Source organism: Amblyomma americanum, chromosome 7 (genome assembly GCF_052857255.1).
Source record: "Amblyomma americanum isolate KBUSLIRL-KWMA chromosome 7, ASM5285725v1, whole genome shotgun sequence".
In the NCBI taxonomy this organism is placed as follows: Eukaryota; Metazoa; Arthropoda; class Arachnida; order Ixodida; family Ixodidae; genus Amblyomma; species Amblyomma americanum.
Genome location: NC_135503.1, coordinates 35,285,831 through 35,312,683, shown reverse-complemented (window position 1 = coordinate 35,312,683; position 26,853 = coordinate 35,285,831). Strand labels below are relative to the sequence as shown.

Genomic DNA, 26,853 nt, shown 5'->3' with positions numbered 1-26,853 from the left:
GGTGCCTTCGAATACAATGGCGGAGCCTAACGAAAAAAAAAAACGTAACTTATGGCTCTTCCAGAATTGTTCGCTAGTTATAAGAACGATTTAGAAAGCTTGCATTGTGGCCAAGGCTTACATAAACAAATTTATAAACGATTATTTCAGCAATATGCGAATAGAAGTAAATATACCACTAGCTTTCTCAGTGGATTACCACTGTTAAGATATATCAAACGCGCCACTCGTGAGGAATGTGAAATTAGTCGGGCACTTTGAAACACCGTTCTCCATAAATGTTCTGTCCTTTACTGGATCTCCCCATCTCTTCCCGCCACTTACGAATGCGCCCTAGTGTTGGTTGCAATAAGCGCAGTTGACTTCATCGTTGGTTTGCCTGCTTCCTTCTTACGCGCAGCCGAGGAGTTCCTGGAGGTGTACGTTTCACGTAAAATAGTTGTTAATTGGACTTTAAATTGCGTGCCTCGTACTGGCATTCGTCTTAGTATTCTGTCATAAAAACCACTTTTCAACGTAATTGTCCAGTTTCCAGTCCCCCCCCCCCCCCCCCCCCCACCCCCCCACTGTTATTACTTGGGCGTCCTTACGTAGTCAATGTAGAGACAACGCTTGACCGAAGCATATTTCGCGCTTGATTTTCTCGCGCTTTTCTAGCCTCCTGTTGGGAACTTGTGATCTGAGTTTGTTGTAGCTTTTTTTCTGCCACATGCTATTTTCTTCTCGACCATTAATTAATTCAAGGAAATCTCGTGTATTTTTAATGGCTGTCTTTATTTCTTGCCATATTTTATTCTCGCTGCGATTGTACAGTTGTTTCAGAAAAAAGCGTTTTGAAAATGTTATTCTCTCGCACATTTTCCTAGTCGACAAATACTTTCACAAGAAGAAAGAAGTATTTGAGAATGCTTGCTATCTCGTCGCATATTCCTGCCTTATTACCAATCCATTATTAGTTTCACAAAAAAAAAATATTTCAGCATATTCACTGGTGGAACGTGATATATGACAGACTCTTTCTACCGCGATTGTTAGTTTGCCCCTTTTTTTAAGGATTTCCTTTCCTGGTACCTGTATGTCGTCAAACTTATGACAATTTTGAGTACGAGGGCTAGTTTTTTTTTCTTCATATTACTTTTGTACCTACTATTTCTCAAGAATGAGCAAGCATGTTGTCCAATACTATTCGAACGAAAGGCAGTGTTTTATAGCGGTAGTCAGAAAGAAAGGCTGGAATCTTTATCGGCTTAAAAAAAGAGACAGCACTCAGTGAGCTTATTAAAGTTTCGAGAGATTTTGCGGATTACTGACTGCCGCGAAAGGCGCAGTGATGGCTGTAGACTGCTTTTTTTCCAGGCTAAACAGGCGTTCCCGGCTGTATAGCCAAGAATTAGCTCATATCATCAACCACAACTATTGTGATTAGGTACACTCCAGCGCCAAAGTGTTTTAAAATCGCTTCATGACAGTTTTAACGGGTAAGAGAAACAGTACAGCAAACTGTCAAGCTTACCTGACTTTTTACCAGGTGTTGTTAGGTATCCCTGTTTTTATCTGGTTGGTTGGTGCGACATTTGTAAATTTGTAAACATTGCAAAAATGACAGTAACAAGCCTACATAGAACATTCGGAAACGTCTTGCGGGCAAGAAATTTTTGCAATCTGGCAGTGCTTTGCAAGCTTATTAAACTCTCTTTCGCATGACCTGAACAGGTCATGGTGGGAATGAAGCTCATGCTGAGGTGATTAGTAGCTCCGTTTATTATTGCCAGCTTGAATAAACTCATGAGCGTCCGGAAGGACTGGTTACGACAAACCGTCTCCTAGCAGCATTCTCGTTTGACAAGGTCAGCTGGAGACTAATGATAGATATACCCTTCGTTTCAGTCAGGCTGTGTGCTTAGCATTACGACGATACATCACTGAGGCAAGCTAGAATTTTATCGGTCCCGAAATCGAGGGTTTCTCGCACGGCCATGTGTTTAGGAATAATCATATGGCGGTCTAACATCAAACGCCGTCCACTCGCTAGTATCTAAACGTTAAAAGATGTTCTGACCTTAATATGTAAATTGTTCAAGTTGGTCATTCAGTGTAACAAGGCTGTTGATTTGGCGTTGAAACGCATTTTAACTTTTAATTATTATCGAGTGCAGCATGTTTGATGTCTTCGACATCTTTTTGGCGCCTGTACTCTTTCACTGAAAGACTTCCACTAATCGGCCACTCAAATTCTGATGCAACGCTTCCCATATATTATGACCGTTGAAGGCTTTATTGTAGTAGCTTTTTCTCACTCAGCAGAATCATACTGGAGAGAAGAAAAAGTTCATTTTTATCGCCGCTCGCAGTAGGTGAAGTTCCAATATGTGCAGTTATACTGCGCAGTTCTTTGATGACATCAGTTTCCCGACTATGGGCCGTAAGCTTGACGTAAATGTTTCTGGCCAAGAAGATTTGCGACCGCTCAAAATGAAGGGAGAATCGCGTTTCCGGAGCGTTTTTGTCGCATTTTGTTTTTAATATAGCCGGATGACTTCCACGCGACATCATATCTTATTTCTTCAGCTTCCCACAGTCGGGTGCTTTAGAGCCACTCAACGCCGACTTATTCGACTCTCCGTCGTTCGTCAACTTTTTCCACCCCCCTTCCCCCTCGCCAACTTTTTTTTTATTCACAGAGTTGAAGGGAGTAAATGCAACTTATCGTCGTCGAGCCGAGCGTGAAATATGCTCCGTGACGACTGCCTCGACCAAACACAGCCGCGCAACTCCGCCACTCGCATCCTGGCTCCTCTTTTCCTCGACTGTTGCTTTTTTGTCTCCGCTGTCCTGACCGCCCAGCTGCCCTTCCCCGCTTAGGGATGGCACCGTAACACGGGGAGAAAGGGATGGAGGACAAGCAGCTGCCTCACGGTGAAGGTAGCGAGACGGCGGAGGCACGGGGAAAGGGCGAAGGCGACAGGGATAGAACGAAGGAGCGGGCACGCATCGGCGGGACGTGAGGAAGAAGAAAGGAACGAAGGGACGACGAGAAGGGAAGAAGAAGCAAGGAGGAGAGGGGGAGAGGGGGTGCGCGCAGAGCGACCTGGGCGCATGCGCGGAGCGCTCCTTCCTACGCAGCCAATAAAAAGCGAGCTTTATTAGAGAGGGCAGCTCCGGTGAGCGGGACTCGGACTGCGGCTGCAGCGGCCACACTCGGGTGCGAAAAATCTCTTGCCTCCCGCTTTTTGAGCGCGGCGTGGTGATCTGCTCCGCATCGGGCCGGGACTTTCGCGCGCGGCGCCGGCGGGACCCCCTCCACCTCGTCGAACCTGCGCGCAGCAAGTTCTCTGTCGGCGAGTTTACTTTCCAATTGTCCCGCCACTCGTCTTGGTTCGTCGGAGCGCTCCAAGCCAAGAACTCTCGAGAAGCCAGTTCTGGCCCCTGGCTGTCGACTTCTTCGACGGCCGATCTCCGTGTTGCTGCCCCCTTCTCTTCTCGTACGCACCCTCCCTCCTTCGACGGAGGTCCCAGCCCGGCTTCTCCCTACCACCACACGCCCCCGGCTTTCCTGCGCTGACTTGTGAGCGCCGGGAAGAAAGTTTTCCGCCAGCGCTAACTCTTCACCAGGTGAGTGTCTCTGGCCTGAGCAGCCCTTGTGGTGGTGACTGTTGGGTTTCTACGCCTGCCTACCTTCTTGGATGTCTGCCTTTTCATTTTCGGCACTTTTGCAGCGTCTTATTCACCCGGGTTGGTTACTTGATAGTGTTTTCTCCGGGAAAATGCGAGAGGGAAGCAGAATAAAATATCACTGGACGAAAAAAAAAGGAGGTATTAGGACTTTACAACAACGGTCAGGCTAGGACTTGCTACGGCACTACTTGAAAAGTTCGTCTAGTTCTCAGCGGTTTGGTCAACGTCGTGCAACCTATACCAGGATTTTTTTAGAGAAATAAAAGCGATGGTAAGAGAATGTTAAGCCAATGGCACTTGTGTTTTTGAAGAACAGCTAAGCATGCTACCGGCAAACGACGCGCTCGCGCATCGGTTAGCTACAGATCGTCCAAATTTGCCAATCATGAGTGAAAGACTATATTTAATTTTATAAAAGTCATGTGCTGAACGCGTTCTCTTTCTAGACTGTGTTTTGATATGGAGTGACCCAATTGTGCATCGGGGGCTTATGCATAACTATTTCCTCCTAGTTCTAGCGCATGAGCTACGAGGCATTCGCGAGAACTGGGTCACTTGTTTATTTCACCAAGCTTTATTTCACATTTGAACTTCTCGTTAAATTTAGTCAGTGACGAATTTAATACTTCTGCACCACTTCAACTTGTCGTCGTTGCTGTGTGTGGTTGTTACCCACATCCATCATGCTGTGGCGTATGTGCGGCACCCGTAAAAAAATATTTATTAATTTATTCAATACTATTACCTATGCAAGATCAACAAGCGTAGCCTCTGCGTAAATTCCAAGAGTTCGCGTTTGCACATCTGCGGCTCACTGAATGCAGAGAAATGAAAACGGCACATTCTGAACCAATAGCGAAAAACGCAACAGTCAGTTAGACGGTTTTGTTGGTAAACTTACTCACTGAGACCACTTTATTAATGAAAAGCAATTTGAATATTTGTGACAATGACCTCAAACGCTACTGGAAGCGAAAACTCAGCTTATCGTTTATTCGAACCTGGTAATCCCGTTGCAGTGAAGGTGTAATTGATCGCAGAGTGTCGTACTGCCCGAAAAAGCGGAGGAGACTTTATAGTTTGATATCCAGTCCTCTGCGGCGATAACAGACTTTTTAATGCTCTTCATTCGCCGCATCACCAATATATTGGGATATCTCTGAAAACCAAATTTCATCTTATTGTGACAGATGAATGATTAATCGCATTGATAGCAGAAAACAAATAAAAGGCGGGAAAATGAAGTATTTCCTACCAAGAATAACTCTGAGGGAAAAATAGGCGCTTTGTTATAGTTAGCTTAGAACCACGGCCATCAGAACTAGAAACCAGACTTCACAGATCATTCTTCATCGCCGAACGAGGCGAGAATATTTAAACGCAAGTTAGAAATTTTATAAAAGCAACATAGCAGAAATCGCCACTCCAGAATAAATTTTGAGCTTCTCGAAAAACTGGCGTACAAGTTTTACAGCGAGCGCAATTCTTCAATGATCCCGATATTCACCCTTCCCTAGTGCGTGGTCTTCGTTACGCCGGCCTGAAACTTAACTACATCATTCCAGTCGCAATCAACCATGATTAATTGGAAACTTGCTTTTGATGGAAGTGGTGCAAAAACAAGTTGACAAACTTTATGCTTACTTCTATTTTACCTCTCCTGATGGCCAGGGAGAAAGAATGCAATCCGCTATTCATTGTAACGGGCTTAGTTTTCTTGGCATCTTTTTTTTGTATTAAGTCAGATCGAACAAAGCTCGCTTGGGACTGCAACTGGAATGTGAGCAAACAGTCACTAACGAGTGGGGAATGTTTCCCTCTGCTGCGGGGCAAAGAAGAACGAACACGCTCCGAGAGCAGAAAACATTTCCCACAGCCCAGTACAACAATCAGTTCTGTGCTGTATAACACAGAAAGAATCTGGCAGAAATCGGAAGCACTAATACGAGCGAAGGCGTTCCGATCACTCGCCCAACATAGCGACGTGCTAAGAATACAGGAGCTGAGGACAGACAGCTCAGGTCCCCGGCACCCCATCGCTTAACTGGCGAACAGAACGCTTGCAGCGTGCCGCTTCAGCCGGGTCAGCGCTGACATTTCTTGGCCCTTCCGTGAACTTGAGAACGAAAACGGCAAGAACCGCAAGCCAGCACGCTAAGCGGGGCAGTCCGAGCCCAAGCCGTTCCTTACTTGAGGCAAGTAGGTCATCTTTTGAACGAAAACAGCATCAAACGAGTTGCTGGGTTTTTTTATCGATGTCGCGCAGAGTGACAGACTTTTGCTTCAAACTCTTTTTTCATTTATGAATACGTTTTAACTCCTGCACTTTGACATTTCCTTAAAGTCAGTCCGAGAACTCTACTACTGCAGTGTTGGTGAAGTCAGGCCCAGTTAAAAACACCTACAAAGCAACAAACACAAGTGACTGAAGATGCGAAAAGCGGTCGTCACACGCGCTAAACTTGCAACCGTTGTTCTTCTGGCAGGTGATATAGAATAAATTTGTATGTTCTTCAAAGCGCCAAGCGCTAGCAAAAAGTCTACGGACGCTGAACCATTTATTTCGTGAGCTAATTATTCTTTGGAATTCCGGAATGTAACTAACTTGTCTTGCCCCCCAGACGCCTCGCGTAACAAGCCTGAACTCAATCTGCTTTGTGAGGTCAAGAATCTCATCTCAATGCCTTCTATCTGAGGTGAACTACAGTATACCACTTCAACGTCTGCAGAATCAGCTTAAATTCCTTGCCATCTATTGCCGCTCAAACATCTTTTTCGTGTGCTAATTGTTGTTTGGAATTCTGTTACGCAATGAACTGGTCTTGTTTCATAGACGCCTCACTTTACAGGCCTGAATTCAATTTGTTTTGTGTTGCCAAGAAAGAATCTCAACTTCATGCCTTCTATCTAAGGTGAACTACAGTATACCACTTCAACGGCTACAGAATCAGCTTAAATTCCTTGTCATCTACTGCCGCTCAAACATCTTTTTCGTGCGCTAATTATTGTTTGAAATTCTGTTATGCATGAACTGGTCTTGTTTCATAGACGCCTCACATTACAGGCCTGAATTCAATTTCTTTTGTGCGGCCAAGAATCTTAACTTGATGCCTTCTATCTAAAGTGAACTACAGTATACCACTTCAACGTCTGCAGAATCAGCTTAAATTCTTTGCCATTTATTGCCGCTCAAATATCTTTTTCGTGTGCTAATTGTTGTTTGGAATTCTGTTACGCAATGAACTGGTCTTGTTTCATAGACGCCTCACTTTACAGGCCTGAATTCAATTTGTTTTGTGTTGCCAAGAAAGAATCTCAACTTCATGCCTTCTATCTAAGGTGAACTACAGTATACCACTTCAACGTCTACAGAATCAGCTTAAATTCCTTGTCATCTACTGCCGCTCAAACATCTTTTTCGTGCGCTAATTATTGTTTGAAATTCTGTTATGCATGAACTGGTCTTGTTTCATAGACGCCTCACTTTACAGGCCTGAATTCAATTTCTTTTGTGCGGCCAAGAATCTTAACTTGATGCCTTCTATCTAAAGTGAACTACAGTATACCACTTCAACGTCTACAGAATCAGTTTAAACTTCTTTTGTCATCTGTGTTTCTCGCGCTGTAGATCCACGTGTTCGGCATATACACATCCTCGATGGCCACAGGCAACGGTGTGTCATTGAAAACGACGGCTTGTCATTGTCATTTACGCCTCCTCCTTCGTGCAACAACGCTGCCGATAGACGATGGAACTACGGAAGATCGCAATTCCCTTCCGCTCATTGACCGAACAGTCAGTTCCCTGGAAACGTGCAGGGTACGCAGGGTACGGTAGCCAGATCTTATCACGCCAATTCCGCCTGCGGGGGTTAGTGTCGTGTAAATGGGCCTGGGCATCTGACAAAGGCTCGGCAAACGACCCGGACGACAGTCCGGACGCTGATGGACACGAAAAGAGCAGTGTAACTTCTGCCACGGGCTCGCTACCCTACAAAGAAACGCGATAACACAAGCTCGTGGTCTGCGGTACAAGCAATTCCGGTGTGGAAAACACATGGTTTGGGAGACGTCAGAAACATGTATGCGCCACGACTGTAGTCAAGCTTTTACTACAAAAACACTCGTGGACGAAAATTTCTCCTCTACGTGGCGACAAATGCGAGAGAGCCCACGTCACCGCGTTATCGCGATTCATTCATTGGCCGTTGAATAGGCACGGTTATTCAAACTTTGCGCTATCACGAGTAACGACGGAATGCGCCTACAGAAGGAAGCAGATTTAGCAAGGTTTGCAGCGCTATTTTTACGAACATTACCCCAGTTCTGTGCAGCGCTGCAGTGGCGATATCTCCTCAAAAAAATGGTTACTTTTCTGGGTCAGTAGGGGATGCCAGTAATGAACGCGGGAAATATTTGCTCGCCTTCTCTAGATGAAACGTTTTTTTTTATTTACTTCTACTTACCTATAAACTGCTCGCTGGCACCCGCAGGAGTATATAGTTGTGCGCGGTCGAGTGCTTACCTATGCCGCAGTGATTTCCCTGAAGGTAGATTCTCCGTCAAAAGTATACAATCCAACTTACCGCAGCGGTGGCCAAGTGGTTGAGCACCCGCCTCGCATGCAGGAGGTGCGGGGTTCGATCCCTAGTGCCGCCGGTACCCACCTGTGATACAGTGGGTACAAGCTTTCCCCTGTCCTGGTGCTCGGCTTATTTAGGGTGAAATGCTTGGGAAATGGGTCTTTGACTCCGCTTTGAAAGAAAGAAAATACCTTGTGTCATGGCGCTCTTTGGCCACAGATTCCATTGCGCCATTAAAAATTCATAAAAATAATCATCATTATCACAATACAACGAGTTTTCTCCTGAGGCTTTCAGCATGCCTCGTTATGCCTCCTCAGTGACCTTAATCTATTGAAAGAGGAATGACTTCGCCGCTTTAATCCTCCCAACCTTTGGACTGCTAGATATCTTAGGGAGCCCCGCTAAAGAACATAGAAGCAATCCTCGTGGGCTTTTGGCGTGGACTGTACCTAGGTCAAACGATGACCAGCGGATATCTTGTTATCACCTTATAATAGCTAAAAATGACGTGCAATGACCCTTGGTGGTTGTGCACGTCGCAATTCCACGTGACGCGCTTCAATACATTCAGGGCCTTCGAGCTTGTCGCAACTACGCTCGTAAGTTTGCAGGCCTTACTTATTCTCGTTATAGAGGCGGCAATTCATCTGATTCAAGTCTTGCAAAAATTCCAAACCTTTGGGTTTAATGTTTCGAAGCGACACCTGGATTCCCAGTGATGCCATAGCGGAGGCATCCGGACTAATTTAATTCACCCGGGGTTATTTAACGTGTGCTGACATCGCAGAGCGCATGGATGCCTTTCACGCTTCACCTCCGTCGAAACATGGACGCTTCGGCTGAGAGTAGGCGGGCGCTGTAACCACTCAGCCACCGCAGTGGGTGATTCAAGTCTCATTAACCTGATTCCTCTAATAAAATGTTTACAGAAATGCGCAAATAAGATAGACCTCAGTTCTTTGAAGGGTATAATGTTGAAATCGTCTGAAGTTCTCATAGTGTTCCGCTGTACTGAACCACTTTGGGTTCGTTAGAGCATTCGAGCTGAGCTCTGCTAAACGGAGGAAACCGCAGTTGTCGGGCTCCGCAAACAAAGCTTAGCAGAGAGTTTCGTCAAATACACAGCAAGGAAGTATGTACGTCCAAAACATCAATTACTGTCATATATTGTTTTCCTTCCTGCTCAATACAGCGCGCACGCGTGCTGTGTACACAAGAGTAATTGGATCTGCAGATCTCCGGCGGCTTCGAGCACTTGCGAGTTATGGTAACGAATGTGCCGAAACGAGTGCATTATAAGGTCCGTCATTCATGCAGCTGAAAACTTGATCGCGTTCTGGAATGTTGTCGCCGAGGCGAGCATGACAGCGCTGCTAATTAATTGAGTCGGGAAAAGGTAGCTGTATTCAGCACGGCATTTTCACGGTTTCGGTTCATTCGAAACGAGGAAAGTTCGCCCAGCTTTCGACCTCTCGCAAAAAAACTCCAAGTGACAGTCGACAGAGTTGTAGTGCTCTTCAACAAACAGCGAATACAAGTTAAACAAAAATTTCAAAGCAATTATTTTGTGCGATCACGAAAGGCTTCCCCGTGTTGCTTGGTTTCCCGGAAACTCGCAAACGCGAATGGCTTACTGCAGGGGCGAGTTGGAAAGAGGTTTAAAGAGGAGAATAGATGCACCATTTTCCTATTCATGTACATGTTTCGCACGAAAGTTTCAGATGCGAAAGCAGATTTATCAGTTAGAAGCGAAGAAACCGCTGCTTGCCAGCATGTCTTGCTTTTTGTTATCTTCTGTGTGTCTCGCCAAAACACCGTGCGACGCCATGCCGTAGGCTTTTTCCAACATGTATGGTCTAAGCGATTTTTCGTCCTTTCGGGGAGTTACGAAGACCATTAGTCTACGGAGATAAAGTTGAGCGATAACACTAGCTGGGGGACGAGGCAGCCCTATGCAGATTGCAAAGTCTTGATGGTTAGCCCTCCGTAGGAAAGGGGCGAACAGTGGGACGAATGGCATCATCTTTAGTCCCCTCTCTATTGCTCTTCTCCGCTGTAAGTCACGAACTTTGACGGCATGTTTGCTGCTTATGAAACTGCGGCCTTATGTAATCCAAGTCAGTGAGAGTACACAACAAGTAACAACAAATAATAAGGCAAGGTTTTTCATAAACAACAGCACCATCGCTACCCGTGCGGAGGACAACAATGTCGCTTCAAGAAAGCCTTAGTGACCAACAGAGAATGCGGCGATATGCATACGACGGTTTTCGAAACACGTGGGGAGTAGGTTGTTGTAGAGCTCCTAAAGGATATGCGCAATTTTATTTCGGCGCTGTAAGCATATGGGTTTATACCATCTGGTAGCAAATCAGTGCTTTGATATGAGGAAGGGAAAACTTCCTGAGATGCTGATCACTTCCAACGCGTAACTCTTCCTGTGCCATGAAATCTTAGATTACGAGTAGATGATTCCGGAACTCGAAGTAGGTACTTTAAACAAGGACTGCAAACAATATCTTATCTGAAACGATCGTGATGCGAGTCCTATTAAGAAAAAGCGGAGCTCCCCGCATTCCTGCACCCATTGTTAGGCCATGAACTCTATTCGCATGTAATATATGCCGGATCAGAGCACTTAGGTAATTAGATGAGAAGACACAGCAGAAACACACCGCCCATTAGCGCTGATTGCGGCCAAGAAAAATGATACATCGGGCTACGGAGTGGTTCATTCATTACTGAGCAGGCTGTAGCAGAGCGCACACTGAATGCTCGCTGCGGAAGCAAGGATGCCCCAAATAATTGATAATCTTCTCGGTCCACAGCACCGCCGTGTCGAATATCCTCTTGAACGAGCGCATAAGCAATCCCACACTGTCCTTCCGTGGTGCATACTTCTCGTTGTTTTTTTTTATTACGTCTCGATTCTCGTGACAGTATATGACATACTCAATTCAATCATGAGGGAAACTCACCGGTCTGGTATGGTAAGTTTAACGTCCCGAAGTCACACGTGAGTGATGAGGGAGGTCGTAGTGGAGGGACTCATATTAATTTCGACCATAAGAAGCTTCTTAACTTGCACTGACATCGCCCAGCAGACGGACGCTTCCACATTTCACCTCCATCGAAATAAGGCCGCCGTGGACGGGATTCGATCCCGCGTCCTTGGGCTCTGCATCCGAAAGTCAAAGTCACTAAGCCGCCGGGATGGATGGCAGCTTACTGAACGAAAGCCAAACCGCGCAACAGAATTCTTTACTCTGCTTAGCTCTGTGCACACGATGTAGTGGAAAGTCTAAAATACATGTATTATATAAAGCAAAAGATTGTATTCTACTATTTTGGTTCGTGGGTGCGGGGGAAGGGGGGGGGGGGGGGGGGGTAGACGCTTTTGTAACGGTCGCGAAGTTCTTTCGTAAAAATATTAGAGAGCTTTGCACGTCACCAGCAAGGACGTCACCTCGGCGCCGCTTCAATAGGAAGGCACCGCATTGTAATAGGAGTCTTGGCATCACCTGTCTTAGTGGGTAAGTCTAGAATACAACCGTCATTTTTTTTATACATCCCATAGAACACGGTAGATCGCACTACAATATCACGAGACCTGTGTCTATATTCTATTTTTTATTCAAGGAAAAAAAATGAACACTCTGTACTTCGTAATTTTGTGCTACACTTCTCTTAGACAGTTTTCTTCGTGACACCCCTAATACTGCAACTTTCCTTGATTTGTAAGTATTCGGCTATTGCTGGGAGTTCTGCTAAAAGTCGAAGTTGGTGTCTCTAATAATGAGTGGTTCATCTTACAAACCAAACTTCGCAGGAAGTTTGTAACCAACTCAAGCGTTTTAAATGACCCGGTCACAAAATTTTCTAAAGGCAAATGAAATATGGCCGGATTATTCGGGCCGCCGCTAACTCGGTCAATCTGGGACAGGCTTAACGACGGTCGACTCACTGCAACGCAAATCATCAGCCTCATTTGGTGTATTTTAAGAGAGCCTGCCTCGTCCTAATGCTGCTTCGTCGAAGTGACCATTAGCCATCTGCCGTATGTGTGCCCTAAATGCAACCACATTTGCAAGAGATTTAATTGCCCACATCTTCAGACAACAGAGTATTTAGCTCGACACCGTGGAAAAAACCGCTTTTCCGTGTGGTTCTAGGTCTCTGTAAAGAGAGGTATCACGTGTGTTCCTGAAGCAGCTAAAATGATTCGACCCTAATGTTCCTGTGAGCCGTGACCCACTTACACATATGTGCAACCGGCGAACCGATACTGGCATTGTTTGACAGGGCTGTCTCCGCCTACATATCGTTACCACCACTCAACTAATGAGAGTAACATGTTGGTTGAGGATCTACTTGTTCATCACTCTCTGGTCTGCAGGGCTTGGCAACAGAGGACAACTACAATTTGCGTTTAATCCGCCTCATACTTGTGCAATGTCAGCCAGCGCTGCAAATCACGAAATCAAAAACTAACTTGGCAGACGAGTTTGCAAATCTAAACGTCGAACATTAACCTAAACTACCAAGAGGCTGGCTACATATTTTTTTTTCCATTTGAACAAAGGAGATTCAGCCTGCTTCCTACGCCAGAAAAAAATCGAAAGCTCTCAAATTTACCGTTACCTTTACCACGAAGTACTAACAGAGCTGCTCCCCGATTTCTGCCACTTATCGCTCTAATTCATGCGTTGTTCGTTTTCCTTACAAATGGCATGGGCTTTTCAATTTGCTAGTGTCACTCAGCACGAATTTTGGAAAATTGTCCTTTTTGCCCGTATGGGGCCTCGAATTCTGCTGAGGTAGCAGATGAAATCTCATTGGAAGGAACCGCAGAATAATGAAACCAAACTAGTCCAATACAAGTGACATCCTGCTATAGTTTTGGCGCAATCTCTCCAGGATGAAGCTTGGTTTATAGGAAACGATTAACGGCTCAAAGCGACTCAGGCTCTGAGGGACGCCGTAGCGGAGGGCTCCGAATAATTTATATCACCTGGGATTCTTTAACGTGTACTGACATAGCGCCGTACGCGGGTCTGAAGCATTTCGCTCACCTCCGTCAAAATCCGACCGCAGCCCAATGGAACGAACCCGCGTCTTTCGAGTCAGCAGCCGAGCATCATAACCACTGAGACATCACGACGGCCAAACCCTTCAGGAGATTCCCGGAGCTTGCAAGGGAACATCCTCTGACGCCCTATTTCTATTGGTTCTATTGGTGCTTTACTGAGTGCATGTGTCGAGCTTTTATAAGACTGTGCCGAGGAAACCCGGCCAGTGTTTCTTCTTTTTTGTTTCTTTGCGAACTAGTCGAAAAACAGGATTCTTCAATGTGCCTTTGAGTGAAGCAAGTCTTTTGTGATCCGCAGCCAATTGCGCGGAGTCAGCAAGTACAAGCACGTCGTCGCGCCTCCATACAACAGGCCTTTCTTTAGCCGCCTCCGTGCCTCTCCGACGCAGCTTTTGTCACAAGGTCATGAGGTTATGTCCGGCAACAGCCTTCCATCTGCAGATGCAGATATATCTCCGCAGGCTTGGTTCCTCACGTGTGACCCGTCTTCCCATGTTTCCTGCAAGCACTCTCCTAGACGTACAACATTCAGCTGAAGTGCACAACAAAGACTTCCCCTACTCAACATTTATTCGTTCTTTCTTTGTATCGCGTCGCTGCTCAGGTATGGACTAGGGTACTGCATATTTCATGAACTCGGCTGTAAACATTGAATTCTTTTTCCAGTGCAAGCAGCTACAGTGTATCCTATTTCTTTCCCCGTTTCCCCAAAAAAACACGATTTTCTGATCGCCTACTGTAGAGATCAGAAAGTAATATCCCTCTCAAGTATTCGGAGTGAGCTGAATCATGTTGCGAAATGTTCTTTATGGGTCCGGTTCCTCACAATGTGTCTGTTTGTGAGCTTCTGAAAGAAAGAAAGAAAGAAAGAAAGAAAATAAACCTTGGAGTTGAAGCTTAAAATGGGCTCTAAACTGCATTACTTTTTTCGGTCACCGCGTGGTAACACAGATATTATTGCCATCTCCGAATCTTTTATGAACGAGAGCGCGGCAAAATTTTGGTGGCCTATTTGTGCTCGGAAATAGAGAGCAAAGTACCAGATGATGCTGAGGCAGCAAAGAATGCATAACGTACATTTCTTTTATTTTTTCGCCCATGAAATTCTCTAGCGGCTAACTTGGCAGAGACTTCACAGTGCGACCGATGTAACTGCAAAACGCCGGGACGCCCATCATCATTATCATCATCACCATCATCATAAACATTATCATCATCTGCCTGACTACGCCCACTACAGGGCAAGTGCATCTCCCATGTCTCTCGAATTAACGCTGTAATCTGCCTGCTGCGGCCACCGAATCCCCACAAATTTCTAAGTCTCATCCGCCCACCTAACTTTCTTCCGCCCTCTACTACGCTTGCCTCTTCTTGGAATTCACTGCGTTACCCTTAAGTACGAGCGGTTATCTTGCCTTCGCATTACATGCCCTGCCCAAGCCCCTTTCTTCCTCTTGATTTCCACTATGACGTCATTAACCCGCATTTATTCCCTCACCAACTCTGCTCTCTTGCTGTCTCTTAACGTTACACCTACCATTTTTCTTTCCATAGATCGCTGCGTTGTCCTTAACTTAAGCTGAACCCTTTTTGTTAGCCTCCACGTTCCTGCCCCGTAGGTGAGTACTGATAAGACACCAACTGTTGTATATTTTTCTCTCCAGAGACACGACAACAATTACACATTCCTCGTCTTCATGGCCAATCGCAAGCAAGGCGAATCTTGCTCTGGGGCCTAGCCATAAGAGACGAGTCTACACATCAAAAGAAACACGCTGCCTTCAATGCTGCCTCTGAAAAGTTATCCACTGTTTCAATAGCCTAAGTCTGTCCGCAGACATTGTTAACATATTTTTAAATAACTTTTTTTTTTCAAGTGAGAAAGCAAGGGTCGTGATGGATGGACTTCACGTGCGGCATCACACTAAGTTTGTAGCCCTGCCTTTCTGTCGCGAGCCTCTGCGCATGCAACCCTTAGCTGCGCCCTCGCCATACATGCCTAATTTTCCCTTTCTAAACTTTCCCCTTAACCCTGCGCCGAGCAGCAGGCTATTTAGCGTTGTGGCTCAGGGAACCATTCTTTAATGCAATAGTATTGGAGTTGTCACATCAAAACTGCGCCGATGCACGAAATTCGCTTATTGAACGAGACAGGCCACGTGACCTTGTGACGTCATCACAATCCGCACACCGTGGCAAGTGTCAACCTGACCAAAGGATCGTGCACAATAACTCACCCTCCCCCCCCCCCCCCCCCCCCGTGGCCAGTGGCAATTAATTATTGCTTGAGAGAGGTCACTTGACTTTTTGACGTCATCACGACCTGCCTGCTGGGTTGTGAGTAACCTTTTTTCAAGACCACAAATTAGATGAAAAATCAAAAGAAAAAAATGAGAAGTAAATATTATATATGCAAACTTCGGCACCGTCAAAGCATAGCGCATACTTAAATGAATAATCCATCCTGCTTTGCGTTTCCGGTCAGAAAAACACCACCATTAATTATAGCAGATGAGGGTCCATTCGCAACAGGCTGCTGCTCTCAAGCTGCTCTGGCACTAGGTGCTGGAACAAAAGTTCTGAAAAATATCCTTTACTCAGCTAACATTATTTCAACTCTACGCTTTTATTTATCGTTTCCGACAATTTTATGTCCTTTATTCAACATGTTTAATTTTCATTGTTACGCATTTATGTTAATTTGAACCCAAAAATACCTGGTTTTAAACGTTCTCATTTTTTTTTTCGCACGTGAAGCTTAGTTTTGACGAAAAGCCGCAAGTCGTAGCCGTTGAGCCGAATAGGCAGCGTTAACGACACTCGGTCAAAAACAATGTGCCCTCACATGGGTTTCCAGAGTTACCGACGTAATCAGGCTTTCCGAAGTTATCTGTCTTATCGCTAAAGGGAGGGCACGGACAACACAAAGCAGCTCAAGTACGTGAACCGATGGAGATAAGAGGAAAGGTAAACAGCTATTCAGTAAACCAGAGATCAGTTACTTATCATCGCCCTCAGCCAAGTTGGGTTCACTGCAACACAAAGACGTTTTCCCAGTGATCTTGGATTGCCCCTGTCAGGCCCCAAAGCCCGTGCTTTGTATCCTGATCAAAGTTCCTTACTTGATCTTTCACTCGAATGTCTTCCGCCCCTGGTTACGCTTGATTTACCCTGTCATTTCCTGCAAGCGAAAACCTTACAATAATTTCCTAACAGTGCTCGCGGCAAGCAATAGCTATAATAGCGGATTCCGCGCCCGATAATGAATCATTTCTGTCAGTTCACTGTCCTCAATCACCCCCCCCCCATACATACATACTAAGAGATAGTACCTCTAAATCTAAACGATTATATAAGTACTCTTATTTGCTTGAACTTCATTTCGTTTAAATATCCCTAACCCATTCCTATCACTTATGTCCGTGTTTGTGTCAGCTCTCACAATCTGTGGTGGCAGGTGTGACTCCTCCTGTGCTAGCATTCGATGACATCCGTGCTGGAAGCCCGCTATCGGCTTATCGCTGATTTCAGCTCGTCATCGCATGTTTTAATTCGCACTGAAACCTGAGTGAAGAACTCTTTTCGATACGAACGAGTCTCCTATACGGTGGAGCATGCCACAGCTCCAACAGAATAGGATGTTATTCATGTGGCTTTTGCCGAAGGAGATTGCGTACAATGTTATCCCCGTGACCCATGGAGAAGACGAATGACTGCAATGTCATCCAGGCGGACCTGGAAGAAAAAGAACAGCATGAAGGAAATATTTAGGAAGAAGAAGGCAAGGTGGTGAAGGTAATGTCGGTAGCATGCAAGGCATTAAGCCTGAGGACATCATCATCATCTTCAAGGGCCTCTATCTACGGGAGCTGCCATTTATTTTCACGTCTACGTCCTTCTATCCGCTCAGGGTAACTTCTCTTTTGAAATTTAAGACCCATTCTCCAGCTTTTCTTAACCAGAGGCCCTAGAAATACTGCGGATTTAGAATGTCTTTTCGACATGGCAATAAAAGAGTTGTTTTTTTATGTTATTCAGTTTTATTCACTCTCTTCCAAATAGGCTTCTCTTCGTCTCGCGCCTTCAGTAGCTAAAACAGCTGTCTGTTCAGCAGCTGACAGTCCCAAATGCCTTGCTCCCACAATCAGGAGCTCTAGGTTCGTCAAATGCCTGGCTATGGTGTGTCTACGACGAAAAGCCGTAACTGCGCATTGAAGACGCTTACGAACATAGGCGGGCTGCCCAGATTGTGGTACAACATACTGGTTCTTGTCCCCTCAAGATGCGTGAACTATGAAGCCGCAGTGTGGGGAATATTCACAGAGACATTGTAAGAAGAGCAGTTCATTTCTACACAAAAGACGTCGCCAAACATAACCAACACGGCCTTGAAAGGAATAGTGCGCTCGTTGTAACTTGAAAATTAAACCCAAATTATTCATCCTGAAGTGCGGAATGTTTTCGGAAGTATATTGTGAGACTTTACCGTCCAAATGGGACTCAGACTATGATGGACGCGGAAGGGGAAGGCTCCAGATCAATTTAGACCACCTGGGGTTCTTCAACGTGCATTGACATCGCAGAGCGCCAGGGCGCTTTTGTATTTCGCCTCCATCGAAATACGGCTCCCGCGGCCGGAATCGAACCGCGACCTTGAGACTAGCAGCTGTGGACTAGCAGAGTTGACGACGGTCGAGGCGTCCTGGGGGCAATTTTATTAGGGATCAGGCTACTTTCGAAATGTAAGTGTAGGATTTTGGCCGAGAGAAGTGTCCCAGCGTAGTGTCCCGGTCCTGGCTAATGGCAACCTCAGGCGAACCCCACGCGCATCCTCGAAAAGAATTCCCGGAGTGCCTTTGTGAAACTGTCCTATATTAATTTCCGTACAGGAATTCATACTTTGTAAGAAGAGTCATTCGGTTTTCTATGTGGAACACGTAAGAGACACTCACTCAGTGCTATATTTTTGTGAAATGGTTTGATAGTGATCCACTGCGGGGAATCGCAGAGCATTTGTTTCAACTCCAGCTTACTGACCAGTCATGCAGTTAGCCTTATTTTAGAAGAGAAAAATAAATAAATTCGCTTCTCTTTCTCTCAAAATTTCAGTCACTGCTGTGTCTAGCGGCCTCTGTCAGAATAAAAGTAAACTAATGGCATGCCTACAATTGCTGCACGTGGCTTAGGATGTATCCTGAGTTAAACGACAGCCAGTAGCGGTTTATCATATCTCTCTCTCTCTCTCTTTCCCTGCTTACCCCCTTATCTTGCTACATGATAAAGCGCGCATGTCGACAACAAGTTTTCATTTAGAGTGAATTTCCCAATATCTTGTGTATGCATTCATTATAACAGACGTATTTAGGACCAATTTTAATATTCGGAACTGCTTCTTGTATCGCAAGTGGTGCTTTCTTTTCCGCACCTTCCAGCAACTAACCGCAAATTTCATCCTACGCCGAAATCCAGAAATAACCTGTCCCACGCGCACATTCCTCAAGCACTCGACAACAAAGGTCCAGTAATAAGGTGCGCGAAACACACCTGGGACAAGCGCTCCTCGAACGCGATGTACGAGCACGGAAGCAAATTTTTTGTACCACCGAGTTGAAGATTCACACCCTTTGCGTGCGCGCAATGAAGGCGTGTTTCTTTTCATCGAAAGTAGCAGGCGGCCAAAGCATGCACGCGACGCTGATCGTCAGAAACGAGAAAAGAATAAAGAACACTACGAGATTAACGTCCTTGAATAAGATTATGCAGTTGTGCAGTTCTCTCGGTAGGAGGAGACTCAGTCCTCTAGGTTCTTGGCGCCTAGTTTAAACAACGCCTTCTCAGCACACGCACCGAAGGAACGGGTAAACGCGAGCCTGAACCAGGTCGGCTGTAAGCTGACAAACGCATTTCACGAACTTGGGTGAGTAAAATCGAACAATATAAACACAGCGTGCGATTCCAAGGAAGGAAAAATATATACTAGTAGGAATAGCTGTCGCGTTTCTTTCGCTTTAGGCGAGAACAAAATTGTCCCTACCAGCAAAAACGTGTGATTCCCGGGTGGAAGAAATCGACGAGTCGATATTACATCGCCTAAGCAGTTTTAGCGCTAGAGATCACCAGACTGCATCGCCATATTGTGTGCTTGAACAAAGAAGAACCAGAAAACAAGAGAAAGCAATTTTTTCTTTTTGGGTAGTTCCGTTTTCAAGTTTTGCGAAAAGAATGTGTTTGCAAAGTTTTGACTACGCAGGGGAAAATATATGCCAGAGTGAAGCCGTATTCCTACCGACGAATGCACTAAAGGAAAGACGCTAAGAAAGCAACAAACATTCCACCGCTGGAAAGAGTTTTTCTTCTGTTCATTTCTTTTGAAGCAGGAAATTCAGGCAGCGGAAATCAACGTGCGAAACAAATACGCCTTCCGCGAATGTTATTCGATGAAAGTTCTTGTCTTCAAAAGGGCGGAAAAACGCAGATTCCCGTGTTAGAACCTGGATTTCTCATTCGAGTGCAGAGCAGGGGCGAAATTATAATCTTACTTAGGCCAAGCACTTCTGGTCACAAGAAAAGGAAAAGGCTGAGCAAACGCTCGTGCCTGGAATTCCACGCTCCGGAATTTTAAGCGCTCGTATATTCGTCGTCACAGTTCAAACCGCAGCCACTGCTGCTGTTATTCTAGACAGCGCAAATTGCGTACTTTTTTCTTAATGTAATATCACTTCGTTATAGAGCAAGAATCGCTGTTTGGAACTTTAAATCACGAAATTTTTGAAAAAAGAAAAAAAGAAGACTTTCTTGTGCAAAAGTAAACGGAACGGACTACAGGCTTCTAATATTTTTCACGCGCTGCCTAATTGAAATTACTAGTTATGGTATGCGCATCCTAGTTGTGGACGCTAGTGCGCTTTCTCATGGACAAGCAAAGTTCCTTTATTCCCATAAGGGAAGACCTGATTGTACTTGGAACAAAATAGCGTGTTCCGTTTACTTATGTCTGCACCTGCGGTTATTTACTTAATGATTTCCCACTTACCTTCCAATAAGCCTAGTCGAACCTCGTTATAAAGAGACTGTTTATAACGAAATATTGGATATAACGAAGGAATGACGATTTCCCTTGGAAGCTGGGTTAACGCGGGCTATAACGAAGCTACGGATATAACAAAGTAATCGCCGGGCCCTTCACCTTTGTTAAAACGAGGTTCAAGTATTATGAAACTCACTTTCCGATAAACCTATGAAGTTGTCTTCCAGCATGTAGACAATAAAAAACCCCAAAAATGCGTGAGATACAGCGTGCTGTTTATCGGTTTCCTGCCCTGCACCGCTGCCAGTATTCGTTGTGCTTCATTTTTATATTCCTTTTTGTTTTATTCTCCCGCGATGAGTCTTGGGTTTCCACTCCGTTATGCTCCCGTCCACACACCGCCCGTCAGTGTTCTCTTGACGGTTCTTGCGACCAGAGGTCGCTGTCCTCGCCTTAATTCGTGTCACTGTCTTCACGACCTTTTCCCGGCCGCAACAAAATGAAGTCGCTAATTCGATTCTTCAGGTTCACTGGCCCGTGTGCAGCCCTGTGACACCGCGGTAAACATTCCCACGAACGAACACCACCCTTTCCCACGCCTGGTCCCCGTGCGCTTCCATCGCTTCAGCGTCCCCCACACCAACGAGTGCATTTCCACTCAAAACCGAAAGGTTCCCGCAACTGCCATCTCATTTCACATCCGGCCCTTCTGAGCTTACACTGCCCATCTTTCTCCCGCACTGGGAAATTATTTTCAGCGCCACGTTTCGCTCTGAAAACTCTCGCAGTCGCTTCTTTTTTTTCTTTTTTTGCAACGTCCCTAGTGGTGTACAGGCTCTCAAAATAGCGAACAACCGTTATTGCCTGCGTGTCTTTAAAGTGCTGCTTCTTGTGACGTGGCGGAAAGTGGAAAAGCATGGAAATAAAAAAGCCACTGAAAATCAAGAATAAAAATGCTCGCGAAGCATTGCGTACAACACACACACACACCGCAATGTGAGTAGGCCTGTCTTGAAGATTAGATTCTCCTCCTTTCTGTCTTCTATCTTTTTCGAAGCAAGGGTGAAGGACGCGCATGAGGTGAAGATAAGGCTTGTGCCACCTTCCCAACAAAGTAAGAAAGCGTAGAAACAACGATAAAATTATCTACGAGTGCGGGTGTATTATTGAAAACGAAATCGGAGGAGGTATGAGGTATACTTCGCACATGAGGTTCGCAAACAGAAGTTGCTTGTTGGCCGCGACGGAGGCTGTAGAGGAGAGCTCCAAATTAGTTCCGATCCTCTGGGGGTCCTTCAACCTGTAATGACGTAGCAGAGCACGTAGGCGTTTTGGAACTTTGCTCCCATCCACTTTTCAAAATCCACTGATCTACCGTGGCGGGCTAAAAGAAGGTGTCAATAACTAAGAAAAATAATTTCATCGAATAATTTGAAAAAAAAAAGCGTTCTGCAGTGCACGCTTGCTCTTGACATCTCTGTGGGTTGGTAGTTATCTCGCTGTCAGTGTGTCCTGAAGTCTGGCCCATGTTCTGCTGGCACCTAAGAGGACTCTACAACTGGTGCCAGTGACTCGAAGTCTTAGCCAATGAAGCACCTCGAAAGTAAAAACAGACCGTGACGTAACCGACTCGCCCCCGTCTCTCTGGCAGTGCTGATATCTAGGCGTAAACGATCTTGCACCAATAAGCGAGGACACTCTTGAGATATAAAAAGAAAGGAATGAAGGATGGGCAGAGGGGGGGGGGGGGGGGTGCAGCTTAATTTGTGAAGAAATGCCTATTAAACGGCCTCTCCTTGAGTGAGCTGGCCGGTGCACGCCGTCTCCTGTGAGGGGGACCTTAATGCGTTAAAATAAGGACCATCCAAAAGATGGCACTGACGCCTGCAGAGAGTGCGGCCCATTCCTTCAGAGCCTTGGGGGTATGAGGTGGCTTTGTAGTTCCCTTCGCGTTATTTGTAGCCCATTCTGGCGCTGTAATAGATCACTGGTTGTCACTTTAGAGCATTGAATGTCCTGCGCATGTCCAATTCTTTTTTCCTAATCTCAACTAAAACACCGACACCAAGCGTTCGTTCTGTAAACCACGTTGCTTTCATCCTCAATTGCAATGTTACTGAATATATTTATTTATTTCCTTATTACAGAGGCAGGATCAATACGTGAAGACGATATAAACAACAAATAATAGCAGGAGGAAGCAATGCGACAAGTGTATTATCTTTCTACAAAAATTCGAATTTCTGAACAAATTCATCGCGCTTGCGAATTGATGTTACGTATCTAAGGAGAAAGAGCGATAACTGACGAAATAAAGCTAGCGCGAGAGAATATGTGCTTTACTTTGAAGTGCAGCCTTACCATCTAGCACCAGGGATTGTGTGAATAAACTGTGCCGGCTTATTAATGCGAAAATATTATACGGATCATCGGCAACTAAACCCGGTAGTGGTAAAAAAAAAACTCAGCTAACGTTACCGTGGTATGAAAGAAAAATAAATTTCCTTCCGAAGGTGCGGGGAACTGAAGCCGGGACTTCAAGATAGCGAGACTAGAACGCAACTCATAGGAGTCAAAACCGCGTTACGTCTTGGCGATTGGAGGTGAACATAGTACAAGCATTGCCTTACGACCGTATGCTAATGAGTAGGTGTGTTATTAGAAAGGAAGAGAAAAAAATAAAACTAACTTAATAAATATATAAAAAGGAAGCAAAAACCAATGGTTTCGCAGCCAAACCACGTAAGTAGTTTTAAGTGCCCTCCGTAATTTTAAGTGAACGTCTCTCATTCATAAGCCGCTTAATTTTGCAAGCAATCTACGGTGCTTAAGAAAGACCTTCATTCCTAGCTTGCAGGTGGGCAAATTCGTGCAGGAAAGCACGCTAGGGCGAGACGGGGCACGACAGACAGAAACCACAAGCGTGCCGCCAATCTCGGAGGAACTCTCAACCGGAGAGATTTTGAGAAACGGTGCTCAAAACGCTATCCGGTCGCTCCCTATGGACTTGTCCTTGCTCCTTTCCAGTATGCGCTCGTGAAACGTTGTGCGCCCCTCCACCTACGCTGGGAAATCTGCGCCAGTGCAATCTGCTGGCTAACGGAAGTTCATTTTTCAGCGCCATGAACTTCTGGAAAGTTTTCTTTTCGCCGGAGGACAACGTGAAACTCCGAGGGTTCATTTAATGCATCAGCTCGGCTAGCAAAAATGGAACCAAAAAGAGGGTTACAAAGAACAAGAGAAAAAGGATACGAAATATTTTAGATTATTTGCTTTGCGGGGAACGTACGAAATTATTACTATCGAACTACATGTTTAGCTGATTACTATTGAACCCGAAGCTATCTCTAGCATTTAGCAAATGCAGCTTTTCCTGTTTTCCATGATGCACCTGAAAATATTGCTTTTTTTGCTTTTAGAGAGTACCTTCCCTGGTCAGAGCTCTGCGGAGCAATCAGTATCTCGTTTCAGAGTTAGAATTTCCAGCATAAATTTGCCCTCAAGAGCTCCGCAAAGTAGGAAATTTTTTATTCGCATTTGGCTGAAACGGAGCCATTGTGTTTTAATTCAGCCTTTCGAGACGAGCTGGATGCATCGCCAATGAATCACACAATTCAATCTAATCCACCTTTAGTCTAATCTGAGGTTGTTCGTTTACCTCCTGAACGTAAAAACGCAAAAAACAAGGACGTAGAATAAGGCACACAACATGAGCGCTCGTGTTGTGTGTCTTATTCTACGTCGTTGTTTTTTGCGCTTTTACGTTCAGCATGGTAAACCAACTCGCCCAAACTCGGCCTTTATTGTATTCGTTTACCTGTCAGACCTCGGAATATATTGAGTGCAGGGAGCAGCGCTTATTAACAGAAATAATTCTTTAGAGTAGAGTACTTTTTCACTCAGGTTTACGATTAACTTAAACGCAATCCCACCACGATCATACCGCGAACGATCGCCAAATAATCCAAGACCCAATTGCGAAAACCAGCGAATGGTAACAAATTTCGCGAGGAGACTATGCGAGGTTTATTTTAATGAAAGTATTATATGAACTTTGTTTTTAGACTGGCAGTTATGAAACAGTGTCTAGGACAGTCCCCTCCACACTGCGCACTGGCATGAGATTAATGCTTGAGCCCGTACACTGAACGGAGTGAGCAGTGAGAGCATTCGGGGTGAACACGCCGCACTGGTCACAGGAACAGCTAGGTCTGCGAATATATAAGGTAGCTCAGACCATGGCCGTACGTCAGACCTCTAGTTATGCAGTACACCTACAAGTTATGCACACGTTATGTACAATTAAGTTACGCAGTGCAAGTTATCATCACGCACTTCCATCCTGCAGTCGGCTAAGCAACACTAATGATGATGACTGTTATGACAGTGGTGCTGATGATGATGAACAGGTTCAAACAAAGTACCCCTGCGCTTCCTTTCATTTCTCAGAACAAAAGTTATAACGGCTGTACTGCTTTCAGCAGGTATTACGAAAAAGGGAAAAAAATGTGGTAGAGAGGGCTGCTTGTCGTGCTGACGTCACTAGGTGTATGATAAACGACGCCACCACGTTGGCGCCTCAGCACTGAATGAATACAAATAGGGCGGCAGCTCCGGTAATGTTGTGGAGTGCATGGGCAGAGAAGAGAACGCCGCCAGCCGCCAGTGTTGAGAGGGCAGCCATGTGTTGTATCACCGTGGTAGGTGCACTAGCCACTATGTTGCGCCTTTACCCCACCACGGAGCGTAAACACGTGGCTAATATACGGGTCTCATTCCAGCAATATGGCGGCCCAGGCGACTCCAAATGATGCTCTCAGCCAGAATCCGATCTGCCGGCCATCGCGCAAGGAACGAAAAGAACCGGCTCCTTGATCACGTTGATATTGTTTTGCTGCCCTACGAGCGGAGGATATTGTCCACTAAACCAATATCCCCTCCCGCTCGTAGGGCAGCAAACAATATCAACGTCGATCAAGGAGCCGGTTTCTTTACTGCGTTCCCTGCGCGTATGGCCGACCACTTTAGACGGGCAGGTGTGATACTATAGCGCGTACCGTTGATCGTGCAGGTGCCATTACTTTAGAAGGGGGATTGGTGGACAACTGCTGACTCCGCTTTTGGAACGCGGTCGATTCGTGTTCGATTAGAGCTTCCCAGCGGCTTATCTCAAATGACTACAGTATATGTGATCAGCCCATCAGTGGAGTATCTCTCATAGCCGACGTGAAGGTTTGAGATAATAATCTTTCTATATTATACCGTACCTTACCATACAGTACCGTACCGTACCGTACCATACAGTACTGTATCCTACCGTACCTCACAGTACCGTATACCGTACAATATCATCCGTGCCGTACGATATCCTAATACACTATACCATTGATGAAGGTTTGATTGGTATCAAATTTTACGTTAAAAAGCAGAACTGGGGTGGGGTATAAGGTGCCCAATACCAAATAACGCAGGATTAATTTTAGCCCGGTGTGGTTCTTACACTCGAACCGAATTGCGACATAGCCCAGGCTGGAAAAAAAAAAAGAACTCAGGTAGAACTACAGTAGGAGTTGTATTTGTGTACGAAGGTAGCAGATGCAGTTGTTCGCACCTGTCTCAATGTAGGGTGCCTGGGGCATAAGCATTCAGCTAAACGTTCACCTAGAAAACAAATGAGCAATCAGAACCGACGAAACGCCCGAGGTGGAGTGAAGCATTTGATGTAAGACAGGAAAACGAATAATTAAACAAACAAACATACAAACAAATTGAATGAAATGCGATGGCCACCGACGTAGGCGAAAGCGTGTGCTGCCTTATCGTCCTTTTCTTGCTCCTCGACGGAAACCGTGCATGCATATGCAAACAAGAACGAAAAAAATGCAATGATCTGCTCTGTGTTTCCTGGTTTCGCGTTGAAAAGTCAAACAGCTTTTCTCTTCTATCTCTCTTTAGCCCCCCTCCCCCCTTTTTTTTTTTTCGTGAAGACGCTAGCGTCCTTGCTTAAGCACATGCTTTTGGAGCCTCAAAAAAATGTATGCACGGAATTTGAATGCGAGACAGAGGCAACCAGAGCGAAGCCGTTCTTCGTTCACTAAGTTTCCCTTTTTCTTGTCGAAAAAGTGGTTTCAGTTTTTCTGCCTGTCTTCTTGTTCTCAAGCGAGCCACCAGCGTGACGGCTCACGCCGACAATAATTAGCTTCATAAACACCGGTCAGTGCTTTTCCCTTCAGAATGCCTGTCCGTAGACGCCATCTCGTGTAAGCGCGAGTAACTCAGGCTTGCAACATTTCCGCATACGAAATCTCTGCATCTCATTTACTTCGCGCGCAGACCAGCGTCTCCGCTTTCTATAGTGGGAAGCACGCCCGCGCCGATCTAAGTGCCTTGTAGTTGCATTATGAGATCTCAGATAAAGCGTTAGTTACTTCAAAGAATACTTGAGTTTTCTGTGAAAAGCCTCAGGACTAGCGCAG

At 45.5% G+C, this 26,853-nt stretch overlaps 1 protein-coding gene across 1 annotated transcript in view; it reads left to right on the top strand.

Moving 5' to 3' along the window:
• Positions 1-3,154: 3,154 nt before the first annotated feature.
• Dh44 (corticotropin-releasing diuretic hormone 44) overlaps positions 3,155-26,853 on the top strand; it is a 155,345-nt gene continuing 131,646 nt past the window's right edge. Inside the window, exon 1 of the mRNA XM_077631794.1 lies at positions 3,155-3,612. The gene's annotated coding sequence lies outside the window, so the exon portion shown is untranslated. The remainder of the gene's footprint in view (positions 3,613-26,853) is intronic.